The 11315-nt window shown below is 38.9% G+C and overlaps 1 pseudogene; it reads left to right on the forward strand.

The window, feature by feature from the left end:
• The first annotated feature begins 5723 nt into the window (after nucleotides 1-5723).
• Nucleotides 5724-6605, forward strand: LOC120320026 (annotated as a pseudogene).
• The last annotated feature ends 4710 nt before the right edge of the window (nucleotides 6606-11315 follow it).

Raw genomic sequence — 11315 nt, forward strand, 5'->3', positions numbered from 1 at the left:
TGAAGCCCAAGTGCTTTGCCAGAAAGTTTGAATGAGATGCCTTTATATACGTTATGAGAATGGGTGGGGTACCTTAATGGATTAAAGAAATCCATTATTAAGAACACAGTGCTGATTTTTTTCCATGGGTGTTTCAGAACTCTTAAATGTGGGATAAAATGGTTTCCATAACCCTGAAAGAGAAATGCATTAGGCAGATGTCAGTTCTAGATCATGTATACTTTGTAAATCAAATCGTTCTACAGTATCTACATACGAATAAAACTCTCATTCCCGTAACCTTTAACTGGGCGAAATGCTGTATTGTAGGCCAATATTTTTTGCACTAAAGTACCTCAAATGGGCTCTCTTACAGAATGAGTCCAAATCTGGGACCCATAATTTCAGGGAACTGAAATTTGGAAAATTATATAAAATAGTTCATGGCATCAAAATTATCAGAAATCATTCTTTTGCTGCTATTTGACTGCACGACTGTAGAGTCCAACCTGGTCCATTTTCAAGGTAGACACGTCTAAAAATTTACATTCAGTGTTTCCAGGGAATCCAGGATATTGGAAGACCTCTCCCTGTGGAAGGCATTGAGGGATCTGGTAGGGATTCCGGGTGAGGAGTGGCTTTTTCTGCACCCTTGATATATATTTTTAAAATGTTACTTATCTTTTCATGTTGTAGTTGTATACCTTTCACTTGTACCTGCTGGCAAGATGGGCAGCAGACAAATTTAATAAAAAAATAAATAAATGAATAAATAAATAGAATCCTCGATAGAAAATTATTGGGGTGGGAGAAAAAGGGGAAATCTGATAAATACCTCTGAAATGATGACCCAGCTGGTCATGAGCCCTCTAGTATACTCCTGACACTCTTCTTCCTGTAACCCACATCTCCAAAACTATGTCTACTATAGGACCAATTCTTCTTAGTATGAAAAAGTTATACCTTCTAAATATTTAAATTACCCTTAATATGCAATTAAATTGCAGAAGGAAGAGAAGCAAGAAAGGGAAAAATTGGATCTCTCTTTTTCATTTCTTCCCTGGAGATGGCAGACACTAGAGACTAAGAGTTCATGAAAGAAGCATCGTTTTCTATATAGCTCAGGAAACAAAAACACTCTAAAAGTTCCATAAAAATGTTTTGATTAAGTTCTCTTCTGATGAAACAAAATCAGAAGGCATTGAGGGAGCTGCCACTATTAGTCCTTGAAGTTTCTCTAGACCAGGAAACACACTTTTCAGATACTGTTCATAAAACCAGTCTCAATAAAGTTCCAGTCTTCTTTTTCATCCCCCTCTTCTCGTATCCCCTGAGACATTTTCTATTTCCTTTCCCAGGGCTCAGGGAAGGTGACTGTCATTTTTGTTTTTGTAACAGATTCTGAATGTGTCTCTCAAGGCCATATGAAACCCTACAAAGAAGCTTCTTGCTCCTGGGAGCACAAAAGATGGGCTAAGTATAGTGGGATGCTAATAGTCCACACTGAAGAACATTCTGAGATCAGAGCACTGAGCACGTCCATTCCAGCTTCAGAATTGTTTTAGCTTTAGGTAAAGATCAAGGTTTCCTCTGACCTGTCATGCTCAACTCTAGGGAGACGTTCAATGTCCAAAGGTGCTTTTTCAGGAGGCAACTGGACTTTCTTATTCTTCTTTGAAGACATTTCACTTCTCATCCAAGAAGATTTCTCAGCTCTGACTGGATGGTGGGAAATGGAAGGACTTGTACTCCTTGCAGACAGTTGGCCATTTGCATTATTTTAGAGAGTCGTTGAGGCCACCTGGAGGTTTGTCTGTGTCCTCAGGGTTACCTGAGCAATGCAAATGGGTGTGAAGCCTTCTTGGAACTGCTGAAAGGACTGTGTTGTAGACTGGAAATAGAGGATGCCATGTCCCTCCCCCTCTGTTGAGAGAGGGATGATCAATTTTGACACAGATGGCCTCTTTGACCCGTCTTTCAAGCCAGTGGTCCTCTTTTTCCAAAATGTGGACTTTGCTGTCTTCAAGAGTGGCCTTTGTCTTTTTAATGCAGATGAACTGCTGAATCCTGATGGGTTTATTCCCCTATATCCTCCATCTTCAGTCTGCAACACATTCTTTCCATTGTTTGTACTTATTTTTTTTTTCTTTCAGTTGGTCAGAGAGTTCTTTGTGCAACCAAGCTGATTTTTTTCTTGGTTTTGTTGTTTTTCCTTTTTAGTGGTATTGACAAAAAAAATTCTGATTTATTGCCATCCTATATGTGCTTTATTGATGCCAGGCAACAATCCCCATAGTTTGGAACATCATTAACCACAGATTTTGCTGTATCTAAAACAATCTCAAAAAAGTTTACATCCACTGCTAAAGCAGAGTTGATGGCATTAATCCAAGAGGTCTTGGTTCATCGAATATGCTAAGTCATTAAACATGGTTTGTATAGAAAACATAGATACATTCTGGTTTAGTGTAATGTATAACTCAGGACAGGAAGACCTGGAGGAACATTGTCCATGGGGTCGCGATGGCTCGGACACGACTTCGCAATTAACAACAACAACAACATAACTCAGCTGCAGAAAAGGCAGAGAATGAATCATGTGTAGTGCTGAAAGTAAAGTTTCTTTGTTTGGGAAGGAAGTGTCTGGTGGCCCCCAAATGGTCTCTGTGAACCCTTGAAATATGTTTCAAAATGTTCAACCATGTTACAGAGCTAGACTAGCCAATTCCCTTATATTCAAAGAGCTTCTGATTTTTGGATTTCACTCTGGAATCAAACACCCGAATAGCTTTCGAGTCTCTTATTTCTGAAAACGAAGACAGTATTTGAAATTTGTCCTCTTTTTTTTTTTTTGCTTTTCTGCCTCATGCTAAGAATTTTTATTTATGTATTTGTTCATTCATTCATTCATTCAGTCAGTCAGTCAGTCAGTCAGTCAGTCAGTCAGACAGTCATCTGAAGGCAGAACAAGAAGCAATGGATGGAAACTAATTAAGGAGCGAGCCAAACTAGAATTAAGGAGAAACTTCCTGACTGTTAGAACAATGAATCAGTGGAATGGCTTCATCACTGGAGGTTTTTAAGAGAGATTGGACAACCATTTGTCTGTAATGGTAAAGGACATCCTACCTCATCAGGGGGACCTAAAAGATTCCTTCCAACTCTGTCATTCATTCATTCATTCATTCATTCATTCATTCATTCATTCATTCATGCACTCATTCATTCACTCACTCACTCACTCAATCACTCCACACCTTCTCATGGTGGCGCTTTTCAGCCTCAGCTAATGTGGTGATGATGGAAGGATTCTTTTCCATTATGTTTCCTTTGGTCACAGGGCAGTATCCTGAGCTGTCCATTCTTCTTAGGCTGAGAAAGCTTCATTAGAAGAGTTTCTTCTCCTGGCTTGCTTTAGGATTGAATTGGACTGTGAGAAGACTCCTTGAAAGTGATTCTACAGGGAGAGTCTGGACATTCCTATTCAGGCCTTTTATCCCACTAATCAAGAACTTGGAAGACCTCCAAGTTCCACTCATGACAAGTTCACCAAAATTCTCTTCCCTTTGGACAAAAATGGACAAAAATGTTGGACTATTTTTCTTCTTCTTCAGAATAAATGAGAAATTTATTTGGAAGGAAATACAGAAAGTTTTTGACTTTGCTTGAACTAATTCGGAACAAAAACTGCATTTGCTTAAAAAGTGTACACTAACCGCAATGTTTGCAAACAGGACAAAATGGGCAAGATGGTGGACACTTGCACATATTCTTGGATTCATTGGGAAAACAAGGAAGTTGCTGTCACACTTAATAATTGCTGCCATAAGACATTACTCCTTTAATGGGCCTTGATTCCAGGAATTTGACACCCAGATTAGATTGCTTCTCTATCAGATAACTTTAGGTTGTTACAGGTTTCAAGATATGATCATGTTTTCAAGAACTTCCTTGTGTGCGATAACACTTAAAGTCGCCAAATTCAGAAGAATATTGTGCAAGTTCTTTTTATTTTTTTCTGAGAAAGCTTGGTGAAGCTCCATTCTCTTTCTCAACTGCACTTACATCAAGTGCAGGCTAAGGGGATTCACTGAAAAAAAATCCTTCATGCTTAGATCCTGAAAGAGACCAATTATTCCCATTGGAGATTCATCACCAGGTATGTCTACAGCAAACGCAGAGTTTCTGTTGTGGTAATTGTTATTTGCAAAATACTCTTTTTTGAGTTTAGGATAAAACTTGGAGACCATTAGTATGAGATCAGGTAATCTCACAGGATCCTCTGGCCAATATTAGAACTCATTTTAACAGCAAGTTTTTCCTCTGAATAGTATGACAGCAATCTTCCCATCTCTGACTTGTTGACTGGTGTGTCTGACTTTGGTTGAATGTCTTTTATTTGAGTACTTTTTCTTCATGGGAGCAAGACAAAGAAGAATTGCTCATGATCTGGGCACAAAAATCCAAGAAAATTCTAGAAGCATCTAAAAATAGAGTAGAGTAGAGTAGAGTAGAGTAGAGTAGAGTAGAGTAGAGTAGAGTAGAGTAGAGTAGAGTAGAGTAGAGTAGAGTAGAACAGAATAACAGAGTTTAAGGGACCTTGGAGGTTTTCTAATTGAAACCCCTGCTCAGGCAGGAAACCCTATATGATTTCACAGAAATGGTTGTCTAATTTGTTCTTAAAAACTTCCAGTGTTGGAGCATTCACAAATTATGGAGATAATTTGTTCCACCGGTTATTTGTTCTGACTGTCAGGAAGTTTCTTCTTAGTTCTAGGTTGCTTCTCTCCTTGGTTAGTTTCCATCCATTGCTTCTTGTCCTGCTCTCAGGAGCTTTGGAGAATAGCTTGACTCCCTCTTCTTTGTGGCAGCCTCTGAGAGATTGGAAGACTGCTATCATGTCCCCCCTCATCCTTCTTTCCGTTAAACTAGACAAACCCAATTCTAGCAACCACTCTTTGTATGTTTTAGCTTCCAGTCTATATGATCTGGTCCCTGACTACAAGCCAATAGGGGGCAACTTGTTTATTTATTACAAATAAAATAGGTTCAACCCCTTGTCAGACTCATGAACAGTTCTAGAGGCAGAAGTCGTGAGCGATTAAGGAATGTCCTGTCTACTACAGGGATCACCCTTGCCAGAACAGCTAACAGAAAGAGCAAAAAATTACAGTGCAATCTTTCCTTTTCCAGTTGAATCATTAAGTAGGCCGTAACATAACAGATCAGAGCTGAAGAAGCTTTTTTAATTAGAAGCGAAACATCTTCAAAGAAAAAAAAATACAAGAAAGTCCAGTTGCCTCATGAAAAAGCATCTTTGGGATAGGTCATAACATGAAGTGGCCCAATTTTACTATCTGCTTTGTGACGGTTGTTAAACAAATGCCTGATACCTGATAACTCTAATAATGGGAATTGGTGGAAATTTTACTGAAATGCATCTTGAAGATTTTGGGTCTCTACTGAGTACAGCAATTCTCCAGCCTCATAAGTAGCATTGATTTTAGGGATGTAATTTCCATCAGATGATGAAAAAAATACATATGTGTTGATATGATATCTGTAAGTGAAAAATAAGTTTGTGTGTGTGCCTGTGTGTCTGGTGTGTCTGTGTGTAAGTGAACTAATTCTCTTTTTTTTTCTTTTTTTTAAGTAGGGTGCATCCCCAAAGTATTTTGGATACTCCTGAACTTTCAAAGAGTGATCCAGAAAAGGTCAACATTTCTTTCTGTATTATCAAAAATATGGAAACTGCTCTGAATACTTCTAAAATACCAGAAATATCTTCTTTAGATAATCAGCTGGTTGATAATTTAACACGAAATCGTATCAATGGCTTCATTGCCCTTATTTGCATTTTGGGCTTGGTAGAAAATGGAAAGACCATTTATCTCCTGGCCTTTTCCATTAAGAGGAATTCTTTCACCATTTAAATCCTGAAACTCTCCATTGCTGATTTTGGGGTCCTCACATCCCTCATTATGGCAGCTATATTTGTGGGGGTGTCAACTTTTTATAAAGGAGCTTACATAGTTTTTTGAGCTCTTTTCCTTCACCTATTCTGCTAACCAGTTTCTGCTGATGGCCATCAGCCTGGACAGGTGTGTGTCTGTCCTCTTCCCACTCTGGCATCACTGCCATCATCCGCCATCTCACCACTCTTGTTTGTGGCCCCATTGGATGCTCTCCTTCCTGCTCTCTGTTGTGCACTTCATTCTCCACCAGACCAGCTTATTGTGAATGGCTTATTTTGTACGCCTCTCATGGTTTTGTCTACTGTGACCCTCTGGATTCACATGAGGTCTAAATCACAACGCAATCAAAGGAAGTTTCTCACCACCATCTTGCTGGCTCTCCTCCTCTTCCTCCTTTTTTCTCTCCCAATGTATGCCTCATATGTCATTTATTATTTCAGTTTCCCTCATCCCGTCCTCTTGACAATTGGAATAGGAAGTGCTACTCTCAAGAGCAGCATCAACCCCCTCCTTTATTTCTTAGTGGGGAGGAAGCAGAGGGGAAAGAGTCAGCCCAGAACATCCTTGAAGGTGGCTCTTCAAAGAGTCTTCAAGGATGAGCAGCAGGGCAGCCTGGAGGAACAGCAAGCTGCAAAGGAAGAACTTTCATGAAGTCTTACTATCACTGTACTCTCATGTTTGATAGCCATAAATAATATGTGCGTTCAATAAAAAACAAATTTATTGAACAAAGTAGCTAACGCCAAACAATATAAAAAGGAAAATGATTGTGTCACAGTATTGAGGGTTGACATAATCAGGGATGGCACGACCTGCAGGCAAAATGTGTTTAAGACCTAGTTACATGATATTGACAAAAGGAAAGTCCATCCACTTAAGTTAGAAAGTTGAAAGAACTGCCTGCAGAATTGGATGCAGCTGGAAATAGAGGTTGAGTAGAGATTTTCAAAGGAGTTTTTATATAAGGCAGAGGGAAGGATGAGAAACAATGGTTGGAAACTGATCAAGGAGAGAAGCAACCTGCAATTAAGGAGAAACTTCCTGACAGCGAGGAGAATCAACCAGTGGAATAGCTTGCCACCAGAAATTGTTGGAGCACCATCACTGGATATTTTTAAGACGAGACTGCATATTCACCTGTCTGAGATGGTATAGGTTCTACTGCTTGAGGGGGGGAGGGGGGCTGGACTAGAAGACCTCCAAGGTCCTTCCAGCTCTATTCTATTCTCTATTCCCTGTTGATTTGATAATGCTACACAAAATCCATTCTAAACAACAAGCTGGCTATGTGATCAATATTTCAGACAAATGGCTGTCCAATCCCTTCTTCAAAACTTCCAGTGTTGGAGCACTCACAACTTCTAGAGGCAAGCAGTTCCACTGATTAATTGTTCTAACTTTCAGGAAATTTCTTTTTAATTCTAAGTTGCTTCTCTCTATATATATATTCTCTCTCTCTATCGATATATAAATTTATATATATATAAAATGATACCAATTTATAATGCCTTGATAAGACCACACTTGGAATATTTCATCCAGTTTTGGTCGCCATGATATATAAAAAATGTTGAGAGTCTGGAAAAACTGCAGAGAAAAGCAACAAAGATGATGAGGGGCTAAATCATATGAACAATGGTTGCTGCAGTTGGGTAGGTCTTGTTTAATGAAAAGAATGACTAGGGGTGACATAATAGCAGAGTTCCAATATCTAAGGAGCTGCCACAAAGAAGAGGGAGTCAACCTAAGCACCTGAAGGCAGGACAATGGATGGAAACTAATCAAGCGGAGAACCAACCTAGAACTAAGGAGAAATTTCCTGACAGAACAATTAACCATTGGAACAACCTCCCTCCAGAAGTTGTGAATGCTCCAACAGTGGAACTTTTGAAGAAGAGATTGGACAACCATTTGTCTGAAAGTGTGTAGAGTTTCCTGCTTGAGCAGCAGGTTGGACTAGAAGACCTTCAAGGCTCCTGCTTATTCTGTTATCAATCAGAAGTAATAGTAATTAAACTTTAGTTTAATCCCAAAATGTATGGACACCATTGGGAAAGCATCGGCATTGACAAAATCACCATCAATGAGTTGCAAAAGGCTGCTTTACTTGAAACAGTTTACATCCTTTGATGATACATTTAACGCTATCAAACAGCAATATTTGCCCATCCCAGATCAATGCCAAATTCAATCACAACATCTGACTGTTTATGCAACCAACTAAAGTTTGTTAAACTTGTTTGCTATCCAACTCTCAATGACCCTGGGCACATACAACGTTCAAAGATAAAAAAAACAATAAAATCAATTAAAAATATCTCCTACTAACCACTTGGGAAATAAATGCTTCTACTATCCACAAAAAATGGTTTTTATGCCCAATTTTAATGCTTTCAAGATATTCTTTGATTAAATATTTGTTGTGATAAGGAATCGCGTTGAAGCTCCACACCTCTTTTGTGTTCAGTCCTTAGCATTAACTGAGGCTGGCTGTCCCCAGAGAGCTATTAATATACCCCTTGCAGATATTCTAGTTATTTTGTCCCAGCTGAAGACTTCTAAAAATATAAAACAGGACCAAAGTAGCAAAGCAAACACATGTCTTTCATCACTTAGATTGAAAGACATTTGCTTCTAGCTGAAGTTCTTCCTGAAGTTGTTGTTGTTGTTGTTGTTGTTGTTGTTGTTCTTCTTCTTCTTCTTCTTCTTCTTCTTCTTCTTCTTCTTCTTCTTCTTCTTCTTCTTCTTCTTCTTCTTCTTCTTCTTCTTCTTCGGAGGTCCCTATCTCTCCCTTTCTTTATAATTCATGAAAAAGAAATTCTTCAGATTAACTTATCAAAATTTACCCAGGGAGGGTTCAAATCTCTGAAAATAGTGGTTGAGTTGAGCATTGTACAATTTCAATTACATCTTATCATGATTAAAGGTTAGCACGTAAATAGGTAGTTGTTCAGTGTCTGAATTACAAGACAATCACTAAAACCACTTCATAGGGACAGCCACTTGTCTGAAATGGTACAGAGTCTTCTGCTTAAGCAGGGGTTTAGACTAGAAGACCTCCAAGGTCCCACCCTGCTCTATTCTGATTGACTCTGCAGTCCTGGATCTACGGAGTTTGTGCAAAATTTACAAGTAGTTTGATGTGAAAAATCAAGAGCAGAAAATAGTTAAGCAGACAAATATTCTTGCATTGGTCTAAGATCTACCAAATGTCTTACCTTTCTGAAACAATTGGTCCAAGTTCTTCAGATCTGAAGAGAAGAAGATTACTGTATCATGTAATTGACTGCTACAGGGACTGACAATGGCCAGAGCAGAATCAGATGTAGAGAAAATATGACGAGTTCAAATGTGTTGTTGAACAATTTACAGGATTAAATGTTGGACTATCAGACAGTTGTAAGCAGATCTTTTCAAGAAAACATCCTTTCTGTTCTTGGACAAGGAAGCAGATGTTGCTAAGAAGTCTCACACAACTATATATATATATATATATATATATACTGTGTCTTGCCTAATCACTGTGAACATGTAATGAGAAGAAGATTTGGTTCCTCTTTTTTGTAAGATAATCACCAGCTACAAAAGGAGGGCACTGCCCATAAACCTAGTCAACTCTGATGAAAATGATAATAGTTTTTTTTTTTTTTTTTTTAATTTCAAACTGGAAACTTCCATGCAGGTTTTCCCAGAAAGTCAATGGGGAAGTCAGCAGGAAAGGGTGAAAATCATTGGGAAAATTTTCCCTCCATTCACCCTTCAGCAGGTCCTATATGCTCACATCACACCGGCCAATCCAGCTCCCTATTCAAGCTCCCCACGCACACAACAATTGTCACAGCCCTGAGAAAAACTTGAGCATCATCCACCCACCCGGATATATGACAGACATGTCACACAACCTTGTGAAGTGCTCCACACCTACCCTCATGTATGTAATGTCTCTCACACACCCTCTTGTACCTCCTAACTCCCCCCACCATCTCCCCAGACCCTACGCATCCCCTCAGTCCCTCCCCCCATACAAAAATAACCAGTTATCTGCCTGCAGACCTGGGACTTTCAACTCCTTCCTGCTTCATCACTAACTTGGCTGGAAGTTAAATAATAATAATAATAATAATAATAATAATAATAATAATAATAATAATAATACTTCAGAATTCAAACAGACAAGCACCTGCAACATAACACCCCAGACTTAACAATTGTCGATAAGAAAGACAAAAAAGTCTGGATAGTGGACATGGCAGTGCCTGGAGACAGCATAATAGACGAGAAAGAACTGGAGAAGATAACAAAATACAAAGACCTACAAATAGAAATAGAAAGACTGTGGCAAAAGCAAGCAAGGGTAGTACCAATAATCATAGGCTCCTTGGGTGCAATCCCAAAACAACTGGAGCACCACTTGAACACCATTGGCATTGACAAATTCGCTATTAGTCAATTGCAAAAGGCGGCCTTACTAGGAACTGCGATGATATCTGCAATACCATCAAACATCCACATCTGCCTATTCCAAGTCCTGGGTAAGGACTCAATAGGTAGACAAAATGCCAAATCCATTCTGAACATCTGGCTGACTGTGTGATGATCAATAATAATAATAATAATAATAATAATAATAATAATAATAATAATGTTGGAAGGACCTTGGAGGTCATCGAGTCCAACCCCCTGCTCAGGTAGGAAACCCTACACCATTCTGGACAAATGGCTGTCCAGTCTCTTCTTAAAAACTTCCAACGTGGGAGCATTCACCACGTCTGGAGGCAGGTTGTTCCATTGATTAATTTGTTCTAACTGTCAGGAAATTTCTTCTTAGTTCCAGGTTGCTTCTCTCCTTGATTAGTTTCCATCCATTGCTTCTTGTCCTGCCTTCAGGTGCTTTGCAGAATAGCTTGACTCCCTCTTCTTTGTAGCAACTGGGACTGGAAAAAATTGCCATTGCTAAGGGATGCAGTTATGCTTTATTAATGCATTACTTAATGATGACTTCTATTTGGTTAGACAAGCTACATAAGTTGTATATGTTCTGACTTTTTTTTCCGGTGGGTGCTCTGTTATGTTTTATATATTATGGGCATATCCCATTATTAATTTCAATTGATAGATGTGACATGAGCAGTGACAGAAAATAAAACCATGATTTTAACTTCTTTAGATGTTAGAACTTTAGTTTATCCAAGGAACCATAGTGGAATCCTCTCCCATCATGGTTAGGTATTTGATTGTCTCAAATCGCTAGTACTGAAAAGTACGGTGACCTTGTTTGGTAAGGTCTCCCTTGGCTACAGTTCAATATCCAGAAGATAAAGGGTCTTTCACAACCTCCAAGATTTTCCCAAGACTGGAAAT

This window comes from Crotalus tigris, unplaced genomic scaffold, assembly GCF_016545835.1.
Source record: "Crotalus tigris isolate CLP2741 ecotype Arizona unplaced genomic scaffold, ASM1654583v1 scf7180000021113.187851, whole genome shotgun sequence".
NCBI classification, from domain to species: Eukaryota; Metazoa; Chordata; class Lepidosauria; order Squamata; family Viperidae; genus Crotalus; species Crotalus tigris.